This window comes from Lagenorhynchus albirostris, chromosome 17, assembly GCF_949774975.1.
Source record: "Lagenorhynchus albirostris chromosome 17, mLagAlb1.1, whole genome shotgun sequence".
Lineage (NCBI taxonomy): Eukaryota > Metazoa > Chordata > Mammalia > Artiodactyla > Delphinidae > Lagenorhynchus > Lagenorhynchus albirostris.
In genome coordinates, this window is record NC_083111.1 from 78,127,116 (window position 1) to 78,149,445 (window position 22,330).

Consider the following 22,330-nt stretch of genomic DNA (forward strand, 5'->3'; position numbering starts at 1 on the left):
AAGAAAAATGAGACCCAGAGGGGCAAGGTAATTTGTCTAAAGCCAACAAGTAAATTCCCTCCCTGGAATCTGCACTCCTATCTGTCTGATCCCAAAGTCCATACTCCCTCGAGGAGTGTATCTTGTTGGTGACATGGGTCTTGGTGTGTGCATGTACTTGACCGTTGAAATTAAATCTTCCATCCTTGATTTGTGGAGGAGTTCTTTTTGAACATTTGCAAAATAAAGCACCCACAACTAGACAGCAGACCTTGATTTAAGACTTCCTTACAAGGCATGATGGGCCTTTTCATCCCTTTGCTAGTGCAAGAGACTCATGCGTATACTACACAGCAAGAGGCCACCAGTTAGAGGGAAGAAAGGGGACAGGGAAAAAAATAAAACTTTCCTTAGAACTAATGGGTGTCGGCTCTGGGTTGGGCCTGGGATACAAAGATAGCCGGAACAGGGAATGTACCACAAATGTTTTCACCAAGGCCTGGCCCAACTAATCACTTTTTATAATGTTGGCTTTTGATGAGCAGAATTTCCTTGTTTTAATTCCGTCTAATTTATCTTGTTTTTCTTTTATGATGATGGTTCATAGGCTATTTAAGAAATCTTTTCCTAAAACAAGATTATGAACATATTCTACTGTTTTATTCTAAAGCTTGATTATTTTAACTTTCAGATTTATGTTTATGATTTTCCTCAAATTAAATTATGCGATAGGGAAGAAAGTTTGTTTTTCTCCATACAAATACTGGATTCGGGGGGAGCAAAATTTATTGAAAAGACTGTTCCCCAGTGAAAATCTGTGTCACTGTAAATGATAATGTCCGTCTCCGTAGGGTCTCTTTTGACTGATGATTCTATTTGTCTGTCTTTGTGTCAGTGTCCACGCTGGCTTAATTACTTCAGCTTCACACTAAGTCTTGAAACCTATAAATCATCTAACTTATTTTTTAACGTTGCCTTGGCCGTTCTTTGTTCATAGCATTTTCATTAAAGTTTTGAATTTCTGTATCAGTATCTACCACACTAATATTTTAAAAAATCTTCAACTGCTTTCATGTTTTGGCAATTAAGAATAAAGCTGCTGTGAATACCCATGTGTGGGTTGTTGTGTAGACATCAGTTTTCAGCTCATTTGGGTAAATACCCAGGAGCGTGAATGCTGGATGGTATGAGAAGAGTATGTTTAGTTTTATAAGAAACTGGCAGACTGCGTTCCAGAGTGACCACCACCAGCAGTGAACGAGGGTTCCTGTTGCTCCACACCCTCGCCTGCATTTGGGGTTGTCAGTGTTCTGAATTTTGGCCGTTCTGATAGGGGTGCAGTGGTATCTCATTGTTTTAATTTGCATTTCCCTGATGACATATTATGCAGAGCATCTTTTCATATGCTTCTTTGCATCTCTGTATCTTCTGTGGTGAGAGATCTGCTCAGAGCTGTCCTTCAGTAGTGGATATCAGCAACCTAGGTATCCAGATAGTGGACTGTTAGTCAGCATTAAAAGGAAAAGAGCTATCAAGCCATGAAGAGACATGGAAGAACCTTAAATGCGTTTTACTAAGTAAATTAAAGAGCCAATCTGAAAAGGCTACACACTGTATGGTTCCAACAATATTATATTCTGGAAAAGGCAAAACTATGGAGACAATAAAAAAATAAGTGTTTGCCCGGGGTTATGGGAAAGAAGGAATAAGTAGGTGGAGCACAGAAGATTCTGAGGGCAGTGAAACTATTCTGTATGATGCTTTAATAGTGAGTATTTGTCATTATACATCTGTCCAAACCCATAGAATGTACAATGAGGAAACCCTAATATAAACTGTGGATTTGGGGAGATAATGATGCTTCAGTGTAGGTTCATCAGTTGTAACAAATGTATCACTCTGGTTGGGGATACTGATAGTGGTGGGGGGCACTCGCGGGATAGGGGGTATATGGGAACCCTGTACTTCCTGTTCAGTTTTTTTTAAAACCTAAAACTGCTCTACAGAATGAAGTCAATTAAAATAATGATCTTCTAGAATTTTGATTGGAATTATATTGAGTCTATAAATAAATTTAAGGAGAATTGAAATCTTAATAATGTTAAGTATCTTAAGACATGAACATGGAATAACTGTCCATTTGTTTAGGCGTTACTTAATTTTTCTCAGCAGCATTTTGTGTTGTTCCATGTGGAATTCTTACACATCTTTACTTAGATTTATTCTTAGGTATTTGATATTTTAAAATATCAATATTACTGGGCTTCCCGGTGGCACAGTGGTTGGGAGTCTGCCTGCCGATGCAGGGGACGTGGGTTCATGCCCCAGTCCGGGAAGATCCCATATGCCGCGGAGCGGCTGGACCCGTGAGCCATGAGCCGCTGGGCCTGCGCGTCCGGAGCCTGTGCTCCGCAACGGGAGAGGCCACAACAGTGAGAGGCCCGCGTACCGCAAAAAAAAAAAAAAAAAATTCAATATTACACACATTTACATGGATTTATTCCTATGTACTTAATAATTTTCCATGCAATTGTAAATAGTCATATTTTCAAATTTATTTTTCTATTATTTGCTGCTAGAATATATAAATATTATTGTATTTATGTACACTTTAGATTTACCTTGTTTCTAGCATCTTTGCTAAATTGACTTATTAATTCTAACTGTAGATCTAGGCAATTTCTGCATATATAATCATGCCATTTATGAAGAGAGATGGCTTGATTCCTTTTTGATTTTTTTCCTTTTTTAAAAAAATTTTTATTGGAGTATAGTTGATTTACAATATTATGTTAGTTTCAGGTGTACAGCAAAGTAAATCAGTTATACATATATCCACTGTTTTAGATTCTTTTCCCATATAGGTCATCACAGAGCATATTGAGTAGTGTTCCCTGTGCTATACAGTAGGTCCTTATTAGTTATCTATTTTATATATAGTAGTGTGTCTATGTCAATCCCAGTTTTCCAATTTATCCCTCCTGCCCTCACCCTCTGGCAACCGTAAGTTTGTTTTCTACATCTGTAACTCTATTTCTGTTATTCCATTTTGAATCATGGTACCTTTTATTTATTTTTCATGCTGATTGTAATGGCTAGTGTCTCCAATACAAAGTTAATTAAAGGTGATGACAATAGGCATCTGTTATTTGTTTCTATCCTCAAAGGGAAAGCATTAAATATTTTACCATTGAGTATGAAGTTAGCAAAAGGTTTATAGCTGATACCTTTTATCAGATTAAGGAAGTTCCCTTTGTTTTTAAATATTTATTTTACTTATTTATTTTTGGCTGCGTTGGGTCTCCGTTGCTGTGCGCGGGCTTTCTCTAGTTGCGGCGAGCTGGGGCCACTCTTCACTGCGGTGTGTGGGCTTCTCGTTGCAGTGGCTTCTCCTGTTGCGGAGCGTGGGCTCCAGGCGCGTGGGCTTCAGTAGTTGTGGCTCGTGGGGTCTAGAGCACAGGCTCAGCAGTTGTGGCACATGGGCCCAGTTGCTCCGCGGCATGTGGGATCTTCCCAGACCAGGGCTCGAACCTGTGTCCCCTTGCATTGGCAGGCAGATTCTTAACCACTGCACCACCAGGGAAGCCCAGGAAGGTCCCTTTAACACAGTTTGTTGATTATTTTTAATCATTAGATATCAAATTTTGTCAAAATTTTTTCTTCTGTTTTCTGTTATGTGTAAATTAAAGTGATTAGAGTTTTAATATTAAACCAAACTTTCACTCCTGGAATAAATCCCACTTGGTCAAATCATATTGCCCTTTTTATATATTTCTGAAACAGACGAGGTGTTCGCTAGATATTCCCTTTAATATCTCTTATCCACCTCTTAATAGAATCATATATGTATATGACTAATGGTGAGATTAGGTGATTAGGACTTAATGGTATGAAAACCCACAGTCTAAGCTTCCATTAGACAACAAGGGAGGGTACTTGGAAGAACAAAAATTGCAAAATGGACAGTAATTTAAAAAATGAACAGTAATTTGTCAAATGATTTGAAAGAGTACACTAAATGTCTGAATGAATTAATACAGTTCCAGAAGTTTTCCAAAGGATTTCCTACTCAGTCTTCCAGAAAGAACCCTTGTAGTTACCATAGACAAACAAAAGCTGTCATTCATTCATTCGTGAATTCAGCATTTATTAAGCAGTTATTCCATACCAGCTATTACATATGGTAGTTCTGCAGGTAGAATGACGATGGAATGTAAAAAATGAGAAGAGCCTTACTCACAAGGTTTTCAAACCACATTCCTTATTGAGCTCTTGGAATTCTGTGGGATAAGAGGGAGCAGAGTCAGTGGTTCCCCAGGGATCCACACCCACTTCAGAATACCTCTGCTTTTGCTTTTAAAAACTTTGTTTTGAAGAAGTAGTTTTTGCGTCTGCTGTGTAAGGCTTGATGAATTTTTACAAGTGAGCACAGTCATGAAATGCACACCCAGCTTGAGACACAGAAAACTGTCTGTACTTTTAGAATCTTCTTTCCTGTCTCCTTCCAGTAAGTCCACCCTGAAAAATAACCACTCTTCTGACTTCTTCCACTATGGATTAGTTTTCATGATTTTGAGCTTCCTATCTGTGGACTCATCCAGCATGTACTCACTTCTGTTGACCTTAACTTTTTATGTTTGTGAGAGTTATTCATGTTTTTTGTGTAATTATTCCAGTTACTATGGCTGCATAATAAGTCATCCCAAAATTCAGTAGCATAAAACAACCATCTATTGTACTTATAGGTTCAGAACTTTGGACAGAGCACAGTACGGTGGGCTTGTCTACACCCCACTATACCTGAGGCCTCAGCTGACAGAGTCAGTCTTCTACATTCTCTTGTCTGGGGGTGGATTCTAGTTGCCAGCTGAGACCTTAGCTCCTACACATGGGGTCTCCATGTGATTTGGGCTTCTCATAATACGGTGTCTGAGTTTCAAAACTGAGGGTTCTGAGAGGGTAAGAGAGCAAAGCAGAAGTTGTACCTAATTTTACTACCTAGCTTCCAAGTTTGAAGTCACACAGCATCACTTCTACTGTATTATGTTGGTCAAGGCAACTACAAAGTTTGGCCCAGGATCAAAAAAAGGGGGGAAACCCCCCTCACTTCTCAATGGAAGAAGGTTAACATCTTGCTGTAAGAAAAACACGTGGGATGGAATATATATTGATGATTGCTGATGTATATTTGAGTTGTTTCTAGATTAGGTATTATAACGAAATCTACAGAAGACATCTTTGTATATATATTTTGATATACATATGCATTTATTTCTATTGAGTGTATTGAATGGAATTGCTCAGTCATAGAGTACTGGCGTACCATCTTCAGCAATTAGAACTAAAAATTTTCCATAGTGCTTGGGCAGAGCTACGTGTATATTGGCAAAACATGAATGTTGTAGTCGCTCCGCATCCTTGCCATTACGAGTGATGGGCTGGTAAGCAAGTTGTGGATGGATTTTAGGGAGCGCTGCATCCATGCCTTAGGGTTCACACTTTTCCTTCAAAGCCAGGGGTTTTAAGCTGGAGGTTTTCCATGCAAAACCTGTGGTGTTGCCGAGGCTGCTGTTGCTGTTGTTGCTTTTAACTGACTTTGGATAACTTTAGAAAGGGCGTAATTCACTCTCCAGTGTTCTAAGATAGTTACTATTCTGTAATTTCTCACCACGTTCCATCTCCTGAAAGCATTTATTTTAAAAGTCCCCAAATAAGCAAAATTAAGCACAGTATTGTTGGGGAAAAAATATAACATATAAAGTAAACATATTTTTAAAAGAGCAAGAGGATAATAAGTTTAAACTTCAGAATGAAACTTAACCTTTGCAGGAGGTGGAGGATGGGACAGATGGTAGCACCCGGGTTGAGTCAGTGCTATATTAATTTGGGTAGTAGGCTCATGGGTAATTTTTTCTTTTTGCTTTATCATTTACATATATTGCATATACTGTATGTACTTATTTTTGTACCTGTATATGCATTTATTAATTCAGTCATTGTATCAGACAGTGGTCTTAGGTATAAATTATTACATGATAAAAAATTAAGCCCAGGAGAAAACCATAATTTGACAAGAGGTATGTACCCCAGAGTTCATTGCAGCAACATTTACAGTAGCCAAGATGTGAAGCAAAATGAATGACCGTTGACAGATGAATGGATAAAGATGTGGTACATCTACACAATGGAATATTACTCAGCCATAAAATAGGATGGAATAATGCCATTTGTAGCAACATGGATGGACCTAGAGATTATTATATCAAGTGAAGTGAGCTAGACAGAGAAAGACAAATATCATAGGATATTGCTTATATGTGGAATCTGAAACGAATGATACAAATGAACTTATATACAAAACAGAAATAGACCCACAGGCATAGAAAACAAACTTATGGTTACCAAAGGGGAAAGGGGAGAGGGATAAAAAAATTAAGCCCTATATTTCATAAAATTCATGCATGTATATAGTGATATTTATGGGAGGAAATCTGTGAATATGAAAGGAATAATAAGATAAAAAGAAGAGAGATACATAAGCCTTCTTGTAGCAAAAATGGGAATATTCTGTCTTTTTCTTAACACAAACTGGGCTGGTTATTCAATTAAACATGGATTTCTTCCAAAATGAAATATTTGAAGACAAAATATTTAAGGGTGTTGGATGCTGGAACTATGCCCAGATCTGCTTGAAAGCAGCTCAGAAAAAGGGTGAAAACAGGGAAGAGAGGGAGCAGTGGTGGCTGAGGGGAGGTTTACACCGGCAGGCGACTTCCTGCCCTGGTGTTTTTCACAAAGGCCCATCCCCACATGGAGACTCCAGCTTTGAACACTGGGTGTTGTCATTTTCTACAGAGAACTTGAAGCTAGTGGTTATTGTAGACTCGTTATAACCATGAACCACAGGCTTTTTCAATCCATTTCTGCTTTCACTCAGCAGACGCTCCATATTTACTGAACAGAAGTCAGGTGTCGTTGGATTTAAAGTCTGTGAAGTCTGTGCTAGTGTCCATATTTTACAGACGGGAAAACTGAGGCTCAGAGATGTGAAGCAGCTTCGTGGTGGGGCAGCTTGTAATCAGTAGTTTCCAAATGTGGGTCATAACAAAGTCCACATGCTCTTCTGACCACGTGACCCACCACTGCCCCATCAGGGGGAGCGTCTATCCCCTCTCCTTGAAACCTGGTGGATCTCCGTGACTGCCGGGACCAATGCAGTATAGCAGAAGTGACCCCATGTGACTTAGGGTCATGAAGGGAAATAAAGTTTCTTCCTGACTCTTTCTTGAGACACTTGCTCTTAGAACCCAGCCACCTTGCCTTGAGGAAGCCCATGCTACGCGGAGAGCCCTGCTGACAGTGCCAGCTAAGGTCGTAGCCAGTAACCAGCACCAACCGACGGACCCAGGAGGGAGAAAGCCTTCAGCAAGACTCCATCTCAGCCACATCTGATGGCAGCTGGGTGAGAGACCTCGAGTGAGAGCCTTCAGCTGAGTCCAGCCGACCCCCAGACCACAAGAACGGGTGGTGGTAGAGTCGTTGTGATAAAATTGGGTTTTTTAAATCGCACTAAGTTTGGGGTGGTTTGTCTCCCAGTGAAACTATGGGCATTAAGCCCCATGCTCAGAAGCTTACGCTCATTCGTATTATCAAAGGTGCCACTAGTACCTCTAGAAAATGGCCATGTTCTTGCCTACAGTTCCTTACAGTTCCACTGATACTCCTAAGATTTTTGTTCATCAGATTTCATCTTCCTTCTTTTCATGTCTGAAATGCTAGGACCTGTTGACCCAGGTTCAATAATAGTTAACACCATGCTATCTCAGGGAACTCAGACTTTGACGAAACAGACTCACACATGGATAAATCATTAGAAAGCAACACGGGAATGGCAGGGGCACGGCAGATGGTGGTGGGACGAGCTATAGGGAGGGACGCCGAGGAGGGGCAAGGATGAGGGCAGTTGATCAGAAAGAAAGCTTCCTGAAGAAGAGGTCAGCTGAGCAAAACCTTGAAGAGATAAAATAAGTTGAAGGCAAGGGGAAGAATTCCCAGAAGGATGACACAAATCTTGCAGAGGCAGAGAAGCAAAAACTAGTCTAGCGCATGAAAGAACAAATATCTCAGCATTACTTTATTTATTTACTTATTTTTTGCGGCACGCGGGCCTCTCACTGTCGTGGCCTCTCCCGTTGCGGAGCACAGGCTCCGGATGCGCAGGCTCAGCGGCCATGGCTCACGGGCCCAGCCACTCCGCGGCATGTGGGATCTTCCCGGACCGGGGCACGAACCTGTGTCCCCCGCATCGGCAGGCGGACTCTCAACCACTGTGCCACCAGGGAAGCCCTTAGCGTTACTCTAATGGCCGTGGAGGCCAGGTGTGGCAGGAGAGCTGCCTGGCAGTCTGGTGGTCCGCAGCTGCTTTCTACAGAGCCTTCCTCGGGACTGGGTTTTCGGAAGTCCTGCAGAAGGGGTAGGGAGTCCTGCATGTGAACCATCTACTAAAATACAGTTCCCCAAGCCCTGTCCTCCAGTGTTCCCATTCTGTAATTCTGGGTCGGAATCTAAGAATTCTGATTAAAGAGGCGAAAAAAAAAGCTTCACCCGGTGAAGCTTTTTTCATTCAGTTTGAAACTGCTTGAGTCAATGGGATCCACTGAGGGATTTTAGGAGGAGGACAGAGTCGTGTGTTGGAAATGAGGGTTCATTGAGCAGTTTGGAGCTTAGAGTGGGAAGAGGTGGGGTCTGGGGGCAGGAGAGCAGTCAAGTCGACAGTCCAGGTGACAGCCGGTGAGCAACAAAGCAGGGCAGCGATGCTGGGGGGAGAGGAGATGGCGTCAGTCACGGTCAGACCACACAGCCGGCAGGGCTGGTGGAGGGCAGCTGGTGGAGGAGGTGAGGCCGTCAGGGAGGATGTGCCGTCTGGGCTCAGGTGAGACGGGACACACTGGGGCTGTCAGCTAGGATGAAGGGTGACAGACAGGTGCCACTGGAAGCCCCAACCTCCAGGGAATAAGAATTGTTCTCACAACATGAAAAATAATGATTCCTAATTTTTTTTAAATTAATGACAGGCCAGGAAACGTTTTCTTCCAGCTTCCAAAATGAACACATGATTTATATCAGTAATAAAGAATAAAATTTCTGAAAATAAAATACAAAAGACACTCAGTGGAGTAGAAACATGAGCTGAGGCTATAAATAGCTACTGACAGATGGGGAAGTCAGAATTACTAACACGTTTATTAAAAACATTCAGACTCAGTAATTAAAAATGCTAATTTAAACAAAGGTACAGCCTTTCATCCTGACAACAGTAGCAAGGAGGTACAATTCAGAATGTGGGAGGGGAGTGGGGAAAGGGGTCCTGATGCCCGGCCGGGATGGGCAGGCTGGACGGGTCCAGCTGTGCTGGAGGGAATATGGGTGGAATCAGTGGAAATAAAAAGGTGCATAGCCAGTGATCCAGCAGAGGAGCTGCTCTACAGGGAACAGATATAAGGAGGCGTATCTCAGCTTTGTTTGTGATAGCAGGTGTTAGAAGAAGCCCAGCTGCCCATCAGTGGAGAAAGAGACAGACAGACTGTGTGAACGCGCTAGGACATGAAGCAGTGAGAGGCAGCAAGCCAGAGGAGCACGCCGCCACACGGCTACGTCTTAAAAGTGCTGAGCGAAATGTCAGCATGATATCATTAATACACATTCAAACTACGTACCCAGAAAACAACATTATACGTTTTCCAAGGATACCCCCATATTCAGGGAATGACACCAAACATAGCAGTTATCTGCTGGAGAGGCAAGGGGTGTAATTGAGGAAGGAGTAGGGGAAGAATCAGAACCCAGAGAGAGAGGGAGGGAGGAGAGAGAAGAGAGGCGAGAGCAAGCCTGAGGTGGCTTCTGTGCCGATGTTGGCATGTCATGAACTTAGGGATACAATCACGTGAGGTTTCTGCACCCTCGAAGATCAGAGCCAAGAGAAGGTCTAGCAGAGAAGCTATTGATGAAGTTGAGTTTGACGTGACTATGGGACCCACAGCTGTTGAAATTCAGGAAGCACGTGGAGAGGTACAACTGGAGATGACGAGAGGCAAAGAATCTGGAGAGGAAGCCGGACACAGTGCAAGAAGAATCCACGAGGAAGAATGAGATACCCCTGGGAGGGGTCATAGGGTAAGCTGGCGAGTCCAGGAGCTGAGAACACCTGTCATCAATGGGCAGGACGCAGATGGGGGGCTGCCCGGGAGACCAAGAGGCCGCGGCGTGAGGACACTAGCGGGAGGGAAGAGTGGCTGGCGGGACAAGCGTTTCTGGGGGGCTGAGGGAGCAGCAGTGGAGGCAGCGTACAGGCCCTGTGAGATCTGGGCTGAGACCATCTTCTGCATTGGTCCAGGACCTATTGCTCTTAGCACTAGGTAGGTGGTACATGGGTGTGAGTGGGTGGGATTAGGGGCTGTGGTGCAAAGGAGAGGCACAGAGGAGCAAAGAGGGATCCCTCTCCCTCTTGTGCCGCCGACAAGGTATGTGAGTCATCCTTCAAGTCATTTCTCGTGTCTGGACCTCAGTGTTACGGAGACGAAACATAGGTAATTCTTGTTTTGGGCACCATCCTTCTGTGGCTTCTATTAGATGGCATATATGAAAGTCCTTGTATACTTCATGTTGCTCTGAGCATAATAGCTCTGACAACTACTGCTCTACTTTCTGTCTTTGGATTTTTCTCTTCTGGACGTTTTCTATAAATGGAAGCCAACACTATGTGTTCTCTTGTGACTGGCTTCTTTCACTTGGTGCAGTTTTTTTTTTAAGTTCCTTCCATTCCTTTGTTAATTTATCCTCAAATATCTCTCAGGTGTTTACTATGTCCAGGGTGGGATGTTTTGAAGAAAGCTAATCGTCTTAGTCTCTGACCACTTGGGGAATCGGACCACAGATATTTCCGAATCAATGGTTCCTCAGAATGTCTGGTTCACCTGTGTCAATCTACAGATGAGGACGCAGAGCGCAAGAGAAGCACAGTGACTCCCCCGAAGTCTCAGAGTGAGGGAGGGGCAGAGGCAGGGCAGGGGGTGTGGGGCAGCCCTCTTGATTCTCTGAGCATCCCTGAGGGCCCCCTGCAGGTCACACAGACGGCAGGGGTCTTCTCACTGCAAATCTTGTGCAGTTCTCCCCAACATTTAGTTCTCACAAAGAGCGGCCATGTAAATTATCTGAGGACAAAAGCAAAGACAATGTGGGATAATGGAAAATATCTGAACTCAGGGTCACAATAAGCATTTTCCAGTCCCGTCATTCCTGCGACTCACTGTGTGAGGAAGTTACTCTCCCTCTCTGGCCTCAGGAAAACACAAGAATCTGAGATCCCTCCCATCTCTAGTATTCGGCAATTGAGGTAGCACAAAGGACCTATTCTCCAAGCTCACAAAACGTTCTGCTTTTAGCTCTCTGATGTCAGTTCATGGGAACTAAGCGATACTGTCGCCCATTCTCATTTCCATTGAGAAGCCAGTGGGGTGTCCCCGGAGCTTCAGAGAGAGGAAATGGGTTTGGAGTGCTTGCCTTGGAGGTACATGGGATCCATGAAATGGGGCGGGGCCCGGCTCCACACGTGGGGCTCCCTGCAGTCTGTGGAGAAGCGCAGGCGGCAAATCGCAGAACACTTTCCTCCGGCAAGATGGACCCGCCGACCTTCTGAGGACGATGTGCACGGCTCCTTCGGCCTTTGGCTGTTGCCTCCTGTGGGTCTCCCAGGCTCCCCCTTCTCCGTGGTGTAGGATTTGGAATTCTGAGCTGTGTAACAAGAAAGAGAGCTAGATTTTGACTTCATTGGGAAAAACATGAGGGCAGATTCACCCAACACTTGCTCTGTACCGTGTTAACTGCCTTGTTAACTGCTTTTTACTCATTTCGTTTAATGCCTGCAGCAGCACCATAGCCCCATGACATAGATCAGGAAAGAGCTGGACGTTGAAGCATGATACCTCAGGCCGCACCGAGGCATGGGGTGGAGGCAGGGCTCCGAACTAGTCTGACACCAGAGCCCGAGCTCTGAGCTGCCACATGAAAGGACACCTTCCACTGTGATCTGGGAAGGATGCTCACCAAATGCCAAGCCGGCCAGTCATCGGATTTCCCGAATCTGCATCTACAAAAAAGACAAGCGAACTTCTCATGCGTGTTTCAGCTTCGACAGTCTGTGCTCCCAAGCGGTGGGGCTGCGTTTAAAACTCAGGATTTTGACTGCATGGTTCAGTGGTGGTACCAGTGATGCAGCCTGCGCCTCGGCACGAGCTTCATCCATCCAGGCAGGTGGTAGGAGCTGCCCCGGGAAGCACAGCACACTTGTCACTTCAAATATATTTCAAGGGTTTGGCGATGAATTTTATAAAAGCCGCCCCACCCCACCCCTGAAATCAAGTCGCCGTTTTTCTTAGACTCTAGAGGGGTGTGTCAGCTGTGGTCTTTTCCTAAATCCGGTGGAACTGCTAGTAATAACTCCATGGCTTGCCAATTCCCACGGCATCACTGAGCAGCTGACCCTGCTCGTGTCCACCGAGGAGGTGTGCCTTCCTGCCGTTCTCTGATGGCATGCAGCATCTGGGAACACCATGGAGCCTGACGCGGCAGTTCTAGAGGTTCTGTATCATGGTCTGGCTCGCTGGAAAGGGTTAATTGCAGAGATTCGGCTTAGCCAGAACGCCCCCCTTCAGTTAATGGTAGGAAATTATTCACCTATCTATTAATCCCCTCCCACCTCTTCCGTGCCAGAGACTGAAGGTAGTGGTGAGCAGAGGCAGATTCGGTGTCTGTACCCAACGGGGCTCCCCCAACAAGCTCACTGGCAAAATCATCTGACACACCAGGAGCTGGTGATGGGGGAGGGGTTATATTAGGGACAGGGGGGTCTGATGCAGGTGGACTAGAGCATTTATCTTTGAGAAGGAGGTAACCTAGGTCAAGAAGACCTGAGAGTGAGCTTCTGGGCCAGGAAAAATGTTGTTCTGAGTCCTAAAGTCACTGAAACCTCAAACAAAAGGTTTTAAGCAGGAGTAAGGATGGGAGATAATGATCAGATGTATGTTGTGAAATAAGGTACCCAAAAAAGTTTGTGGAACAAACACAACTTGGAAGCTGGGGTACGTGCAGATTCCTGGCTCCAGAATGACCAGGATCTGCGTTAGTGCTAAGGTCTCATCCACATCATCACGCCCCAAGCCGGGAGAGCTCGGGATGCTGGGTTCCCACAGGGATACAGCACACGCACCCTGCCTCGGTATCTTTGAGAGGACACTTTCTTTTCTTTTTGTTGTTGAGGATACGTTTTTTATAAGTAACAAATTCCAAATCAAACTGGCCTAGACAATAATAGAGAATGGGATTTAGGACCGGTTGAATAGCACTACCTCTGTTTCTCTACAGTTCCCTTTATTCTGCCCATCTCTGCATGTCTGCTTTCTTCTCGTGTTGCCTTTTCTCGTAGTGGGGAAACGATGGCAGTTGTTCAAGTTCCAAATTTTGCATTTTTAGACCCTAAATAGGATCCTGTTTTTCAGAATTCCCTGCAAAATCCTGAGTTCATAAACCACTCTCTGTGGCCGGGAGGAAAATCAGGCATCCACTGGCCTACGCTAATCAACACAGCAAAGAGGATAGAATTCATCTCTCTGGTTAAATGCCCCTGGAGCTTAGGGCGGGGTCACAAACTCACCCCAAATCCCAATGGCAAAGTGGGGTGGGAATTGGAAGGGGAAACACAGTGTCCTGAACGGTGAATGTCTATACTTCTGCTCTCGCTATCGGCTGTTTAATTACATCCCTGTTTCAGATTCCTCAAAGAAGGAATCTGTTTCAGCTACGCGCCATCACCCTTGTTTGCAGCTCTTCCACGAGATGCACCGTTGCCTACGACCAGCCTGATGCTTGAGTGTCCCTGAGGAAGGGCCCTCCCCTGGTTGAGGCAGCTTTGACTCAAGATTGTGGGGAGTCACACTGTAAAGATCATGGACACCCCAGCTCGGGGCTGCAGTCTGAGATGTCTTCAGCAGAAGTTATGGGTGTGGCAGGCACCCAGAACAAACGGATCTTTAATATAGTGGGGGCCGATCTTGACCCTCCCAGGAGAGAAGGTTCGTTTCCTGCGCAGGGCGAGCTTCCTTCCTTAAAGGGCTTCAAGGCAAAGCTGGATGACCACTAGGTGGCGCTGTTGAGGACCATCAGATTCTCAGCCGGCGTGGGACCCCTTCTTGTTACTTTGAAACTCTAACTACAGTATTATTTAATGATTCCCCTTATTTTGTTGAAGATGCCCTCTGTGAGATCAGTATTTCTCATTCCATTAACTGTTTCGATATTGTCTTCTGGGAAAAAGACTTGGCAGCATTTCAGAACTCAGGAGCAACCAAAACAGAAATTTTTTTTCCCCACGATTGTCTTGCTTATGTCAGAGTTTTACTTAAAGTCACAGGATGTGAAAGTCAAAGTGCTCCTTTGAGATGTGGAGGCTGAGACACAGAGAACGGAAGGGATTTAGCGATGAAGACACAGGGATTAGGGGAAGAAGCAAGTCGGGAGCCCAGGTGTCGTGACCACCAGAGGGAGCCCTTTTTCCTCCTCACCGTGAGTCTTCTCAGCGCCTGTCACACGTGAGGCTGCATCCTGCCCTGTGCTTGCCACTTGTTGGCCCTCTCTGGCCATGCCCGGCCCTTTGCCTGACGCATGTCCCCACCAACCTCTCAGAACTCCTTCCGGGAGTCAGTCACGCTGTAAGGCTTCCCTGACCCCTAGCATCTGAAACTGGACTCCTCCCCACGTGTTCTCCTCTGTTACGCTGTGCAATGTCCCCTTCCGACCTCGTGAAACTTGATAGGACGTGGTCATGCACAGTGCACCCTTTCTCTGGAATGCTGCTTCTTAAGGACAAGGACCCTTCACTGATTCATATTTCTATGAATGCCTAGAGTTTTAGGCATTGCAGTGGCTCAAACAATGCTTGCTGGATGGCTGAATAAGTGAATGATTAATAACTGAAATAAGCAAATTGAACTCATACGCACACTGTCATTTCAGTGAACATCCCTCTGCAAAGATGAATGAAAACAGAGCAATGCTGTTGAAAAGAACCGTGTGCGTGAGGGACTTTCCTGGTGTCTCAGTGGTTAAGAATCTGCCAGCCAATGCAGGGGACACGGGTTCGAGCCCTGGTCTGGGAAGATCCCACATGCCGTGGAGCAACTAAGCCTGTGCGCTGCGACTACTGAGCCTGTGCTCTAGAGCCCGCGAGCCACAACCACTGAGCCCGCGTGCCAGGACTACTGAAGCCCGCGCGTCTAGAGCCCGCGTTCTGCAACAGGAGAAGCCACCACAGTGAGAAGCCTGCGCACCACAACGAAGAGTAGCCTCCGCTCGCCACAACTAGAGAAAGCCTACACACAGCAACGAAGACCCAACACAGCCAAAAATAAATAAATAAATTTATTTTTTTTAAAAAAATGAACCGTGTGTGATCTCTAGACACTGAAAAGTGAAGATGTCCAAACCATTAACTGAATGATGTGTCAGAGAGTATATGTAGAAAGATCCTACACTTCTCAAACAAGAAGGAATTATATCTGCAATAAAATGTATGTGTGGATGAATATATATCTATTTTAGTATAAGCATGTGTTATGTGTGAGTCTAGATTTAACCATATTTTAAATTATGAATCAGACTCTGAAATTTTTGCTTAAAACTTTGCCGTGACTTTCTTCTGCACTTAGGCTGTTACCTAATTCACTGGCTGAGGCTCTGTGTGACGTGGACCCCGCTTCCACTGTACCTCACTCCGCCCGTCCCCACTCTGCGCACTCCAGCCGCTCTGCTTGGGGGCTGAATGCACTAAGCTTGGTCTTTTTCAGGGCCTCTGCTTTTTCTCTCCAGCTCACTCTTACCTCATGCTTTAAAATGTCTGATTCTTTGGTATTATGTGGATCTCACTTTCTGAGACAGCCAGGCTCTGATCACCCTTTCCAGGACAGCCCCCTTCCTGGTCACTGTCCCCCATCTCTACCTGTGGGGTGGGTGCTGCTGGTCATTCATTCATTTACTTCTTGTCTGCCTTCATCACTGGAATATAAAGTCCATGGAAGGAGAGACCTTGCCTGTCTTCTTGTCTCATCCTGGTATCTAGCAGAGTATTCCAGCACACAGTAGGACATCAGTGAGCATACGCAGAAGGACTAAAGCATAGATATAATGGAAGTCCATAAAAATGGTGAGAATTATATATGAAACTCTTTATAGTGGTTATCTCGGAATGGAAGGAGAAGGAAATTATAGTGTTTTTAGTATACCTGACAATGCCTAACAAATATTTCACGTGAACACATTTGGATTTGGTGAGAATAAATGTTTTTTAAATGTTTCATTTTGGTTTTTTCTTCTTTTTTACATTAAGCTATTATTTTTCCCCAGGATTATAATCTAGACATGGTCCGATAAACCTTTAAGCATAAATAGAAAAGGTCCTCCGATGATGTAACGTGGATCATGTCCTTGACATCCTTGAAAGCTTTCACAGGCACATGAAAGGAAAAAATAGAATCATGATGCTGGAAGGGACCTGCTGTTAACCTAATCCAGGTCCCTTACTTTACTAATGAGGGAGCTGAATCTCTAAAATGCAGGTACTTCAAAAGTAGAAAGATAAATGTATGGTAAGTTGGAGTTCTGACTCTGTAACTAATTACTGGGTAACCTTGGACTGGTCATGTGTCTCCTCTGAGCCAGTTTTCTATACTTTTACTATATGAGGGGTGAGGGGGGGACTTCCAGTGGTGGTCCAGTGGTTAAGACTCTGTGCTCCCAGTGCAGGGGGCACTGGTTTGATCCCTGGTCGAGCTAAGATCCCACATGCTGTAGGACACAGCCTTAAAAAAATTTTTTTAATTAAAAAAAAATATGAGGGGGAGGGGTTGTCTTGCTGACCTCTAAGGATCTGTTCTGTTCTATGAACCCATGTTCCTACTGATGACTTAATAAAACAAGTCCTACATGACAGATTGAGACTATCCATTTCTAAATATCTGAAAATGTAACCAAGATTAATTTCCTAAGTTATTGGTTACAGACAGGACACACTACTTCTGAATTTAAGGGAGGTAAAGAAAGGAAGATAAGGATGTGACCACTCTGAGCACACCTCGCAGGTAGGATGTAGGAAATCTCAAGAGACAGTTCCCCCTACCCTAAAAACCAAGAACAAGCTGAATAAACAAAGCGATTTTAATTGTTTAAAGATCAGAGACCTACATATGCAGAATGAAATAAATGCTAGAGAGGGATGAATGTTTCCTAGGAGAGTTTCCACCTGTTTTCACCTCTGGGGATAGGGAAGAAGGAAGAGTGAACCTGGCATAGAAGGTGGTAAAAAGAAATCAGCACAAATTTTAAAGGACGCTTAATGGCCACGTGTCAGCTGATACGATGGGCTGGAATTCCTAGGTACCCCCATCACTAAGCTTTTGGTAGCCCCCCTGCCACCGTTTTCCCACACAACTCTCACCGAGGGCACATAGTGGTATGCGGAAGCCTGCAGACGGGTAGGAGAGCCAAGAGGCATCTTCTAGGTGAGATGAAAGCTTTCCCGCATACAAATGCTTGCTTTGGATGGAGGCGGGGCAGGAGAGTGAGAGCTTACCGCCAGGCATGTAAGGCTTTCACTGAGTGTAAGGTAGCAGGTGGCTGAAGGGTGGGGGCAGAGAAGCAGAATGGAGATGGGTCTCCCCAGGAGCAGAAGGCTGGAAACAGGATGGTAGAGTAAAGGGGCTCGAAAGTCTGGTGGCCAAGCGTTTTGATCAGAGAGAAAGCGGCTTTGACTCGGAAAATTGGCGGATAGGTAGAAAAGCATAGAGAGGTCTTTGGAGTTCTACCAGTAGTTGCATCCTAAGAACTGAATATATTCCGAGGATAATTATTATTTTTTAACCTACTGTTTGTGTGCATATAATAAAAAATTAATACTATGACATAATAGGAAGAGTCAGACCAACCCAAATCAGGTAGCACAACATTGAACAGAAGCAGACCCACAGATAGCCCAGAGCGTGGAATTAGCAGACAGGGCTTTAACGTAGCTATGAAAACTAGGTGAAAAAAATCTAGTGGACAAGGTAGAGAAAAGACACCTAACGGAAATTCAGATCTATAGGAAAAATAAGAGGATATCAGACACTATAAATAGGTACATAAATATATGAAAAATCTTATTCTGTACATTTTTCATTAAAACAATGACTGTAGAAAGCAGAAATAACAAAGTGTTGTGTGGTTTGTAAAATCTGTAAGTGAAGTATAGAGCACAAAATCAGGAAAGAAGGAATGGAATATATATGCAAAAATTCATACCAAAATATTAGTAACATGAATCTAATGACCGAGTGAATATGACCAAGTGAAGTTTATCTCAGAACTGTAAGGTGTGTTCAGCATTTGGGAATCAGTCAAGGTAATTCACCAGATTAAGAGTGTCAATCAATTATACTTCAATTAAAAGAAGAGTATCCTGATTTCCCTGGTGGTCCAGAGGTTAGGACTCGGAGCGTTCACTGACGCAGGCCCAGGTTCTCTCCCTGGTTGGGGAACTCAGATACTGCAGACCTCATGGTGCGACCAAAAATAGAAGAGTATCAACGAGAAAAATCATATGACCATTTTAATGAAAGAATGAAAATTATTTTATATAACTTAATAACTACTCATGATGACAACATCAATCAGAAATAGAAGGTAACATGTTCAATCTGCTAATGGACATCTACAAAAATCACAACAATTATCATACCTAAAAGTAAAATATTGAATGTTTTCCTTCCATCATTGAGTATCAGGCAAGGACACGCATTCTCACCTTTTATATGCAGCCTTGAACTGGAAGTCTTAGAGCAATAGGCAAGAGGTGGGGAGATGACAAACATTACAAAGGAGGAATTCAAACTCTTCATTCTCAAGGACATGATTGTATATACATAAAACTCTAGAGACTCTAAAAAAGAAAAGTAGAACAGATAAGTGAATTTCACAAGGTCAACGTGCTAAACGATTGGGTATCCACATGAAGAAAAAAAACCCCTAAATCTCTGCTTCAGTCATATAGACGCACTATTTAGTGTCAATTTGAAATGAACCATAGACTAAATTTTAAAAGCAGGAGGCATAAAACTCGTAAAAGAACACGTATCACATATATGCACCTTCATGTGGGCAAAGATATCTGAGGACACAAAAGCACTGACCCTAAAAAAAAAGGTTAAGAGAAAAATTGGGCTTCAACAGATTGTTGTTTCAATGTGATCATCAAATGACATCTGTAAGTAAATTAATAGGTACGCTGCAGACTGGGAAAAAAGTCTTGCAATGCCTGTGTGACGAAAGACTTAAATCCACACTATAAAAGAACATTTAAAAAATCGATGATGAAAAGGCAGACCACAGACACTTTCTGACAGCTCTTTTGTACAGGACAAAAGTGCTGAGTGAACTCCCGTGGCTTCAGAGAAGGCCCTGAGGCAGACAACAAAAGGACTCCAAGGTGGTTGCCATTCACAAGTCTACAGGTGTGGTTGAAATCAGAGCCTGAGCGAAAGCCACCTGGGGCACCAAAAGCATCTTTGATAGGCAAGTTCAACTCCCATGTACGCTCCTGTGGCGCTCACAGAATTAAGCTGAATGAAACTGCTGGCAATGTATTTTCTGAGTTTAAATCTTCCTTAAGAATATGGGGGACTAATAAGGAAGAGAGAGAAAAGCACAGCAGAAGGGCAGGAGCTGGGCCACGAGATCAGGATCTTAAATAACTAAGAGGAATATACCACCGCAGATAGGAAGATACAGATGTTTCTGCTGACTTTTTAGTAAGACTAAACAGAGGCACTGTAAACTTACGTAGAATGAGCTAGACTGGATCAAAATCATCTCTTTAGCAAAACGTCTCACAAACAAGAAATAAATGAAGTTCACCAAAGCGAAGAGAGAGGGCCAGCAAAATCAATAATATAAACAAAAATTGCCCGTTCCAGTTATTTATATGGGACAGTGCAAAAATACTTTTAAATGAGAATATTTAGGATGCTGTACGCTACAATTTAGGCTTAAAAATAAAAACAATGACTACAATGATGGGGGAACGGTGTTCACTGAGAAGTTAAAATGTTCAAATGTCCTTAGGAGGCTAGGAATTAATATAGAAATATTTAATAGTAACTGAGATTTAATTAAAATCCATTTAGATATTTATTTTAAAATAAGGGTATTTACTACACGAAGAGATGCACAGTAGGCTCCAGACATCAGAGGATAAGGGAATTACAGGCTCCTTTGTTCTCTGAGGAAAAGGGGGAAAGAAGAATCATCTCACGGTTTCCTTGGGCCAGTGTGGCTTCGCTGGATGCTTCTGGCTCTGGGTCCCCCAGGAGGTAGCCCTCCAGCCCACGGCTGCCGTCAGCTCAGATTCCAGGTTCACGTGGCTGTTGGACTGAGACCTCAGGTACTGGCCACGTGGACTGTGCAGTGCCCTCACGACACGGCAGCTGGCCGGCCGCACGTGGGTAATCTGGGAGAATGAGGGAGAGTGGGTGAGAGCAGCCCGAATGGAAGCCGCCGTCTGTGTATGAGCTGGTCTCAGGTGCACCATCATTTCTGCCGTAATCTGTTTATCGGAAGTGAGTCACTAGAGCCAACGCATACTCAGCATGGAGGGATTACACAGGGCGTGTGTACCAGGAGGAGATCAGGGAATCTTAGAAGTTGCCTATCACCGTGTGTGTGTGTGTGTGTGTGTGTGTGTGTGTGTGTGTGTGTGTGTGTGTGTGTGTGTGTGTGTGTGTGTGTGTGTGTGTGTGTGTGTGTGTGTCACAAACCCAAGCTTAGGTAGGGAGAGACTCTCCCTAAGGATTATCGCAAAAAGGGAAAGAGCTATTGCAGTACAGAGATGAACCACGAAAGCTGCAAGCATCTCAAAAATCAGACAAAAAGCGTTTTTGGTTTTTGTTTTATAGGGAAAGCAGAGGAGTCTGGAAGAACCGGTGTTTGGGACGGTTTTCCCGAGGGCCAGCTTATCTTCAGGAGGGTCCTAAAGGGAGGCTCCGGCTGAGGGTGGGTCAAAGTTCAGGAACTGGGCAAGGAGAGAAATTGCACTGAACTTTGGTTAAAGAGGACTTGTTCTCATTGATCTGTGCGGACGAGCAGCTCGGCGAATCATTGTGGGGCGAGTAATGGGGACGCGGAGGGTGCGTGTTTGGCCTTGGGAGGGGATCCATCAGGCATCCAGGGGTCTCATCTAAGTCCTATGGGGAGGGGGTTTCTTGCAGTGAGCTAGTTCCTGGAGCTGGTGGGGAGGGTGAATTCTTTAACTGTCTGTTTTCCAGGATCACAGACTCGGTACAATTCACCGTTGTCAGTGACAGAGACATCGTTTGGCCTCACCGAAAGCTAACTGACACTGGCATGGGTCTTGAGAGATGTTAGAATTTCAGTAGATTTAGAGACCCCAGGTTTAAGTAGCTTTGGATGTGCTAGTATAACAGCATCTGCTTCACGGGGGCTTAAGGAAGAGGACGTGTAATCACCGCACTGAACAAGAAGTGTGCAGGTGGGCGTTGCCAGCCCTGCTCCAGAGGCTGGGCCATACCTGGATTCTGGGTGGGTCTCTGCCATCCCCTGGACCTTTTCTTCCACATTGTAAGGTCATTGCTGCTCTGAGCACCTGCCCTCATGCTAAAGTTTCTCAAGAAGGAGAGAAGCAGGTCAGACAACAAAGGGGCTTTGCTTTTGTCAAAGAGAAAAAGCTGTCACAGAAGAGACATCACAGGCTTCCTTGCCATCCCCTGACCACCTTAGTGTGGGCATCCAGAAACGTGAGGGATGTGAGCGTCAGATAAGGGAGAATGGCATGGCCGGCACTCACCTAAATCGTGAGACCCAGCCTCTGGCTGCCTCCCTCCAAATCAGGGTCACTATCACCTGAGGGAATAAAGAGTTTTGTTAGCAGGAATGGAAGGGTGAAGGGTGGTCACGAATGGCCAAGCAAAGTCAGCGTCTGCCCCAGGGCACTTCAGACAGAGGCCCTCCTGCGTGATTCAGAACACCTGGCTGACACACAGGCTGCGGACCCCGCTCGGGGCTCCCGGCTCAGTGGCTCTGAGATGGGGTCCCAGCACGTGCACTTCTGAAATGTTCCCAGGAGATGCTGATGTGCTGATCTGGGAAGAAACCTTTGAGAACCACTGGTTGTAGGCCAAGCTTGGGGGCCGGAAATTCCTGTTTCAAATGTGGAGAATATGGATTAATTAGGGGCTGAATGTGTGGGATCCGTCCA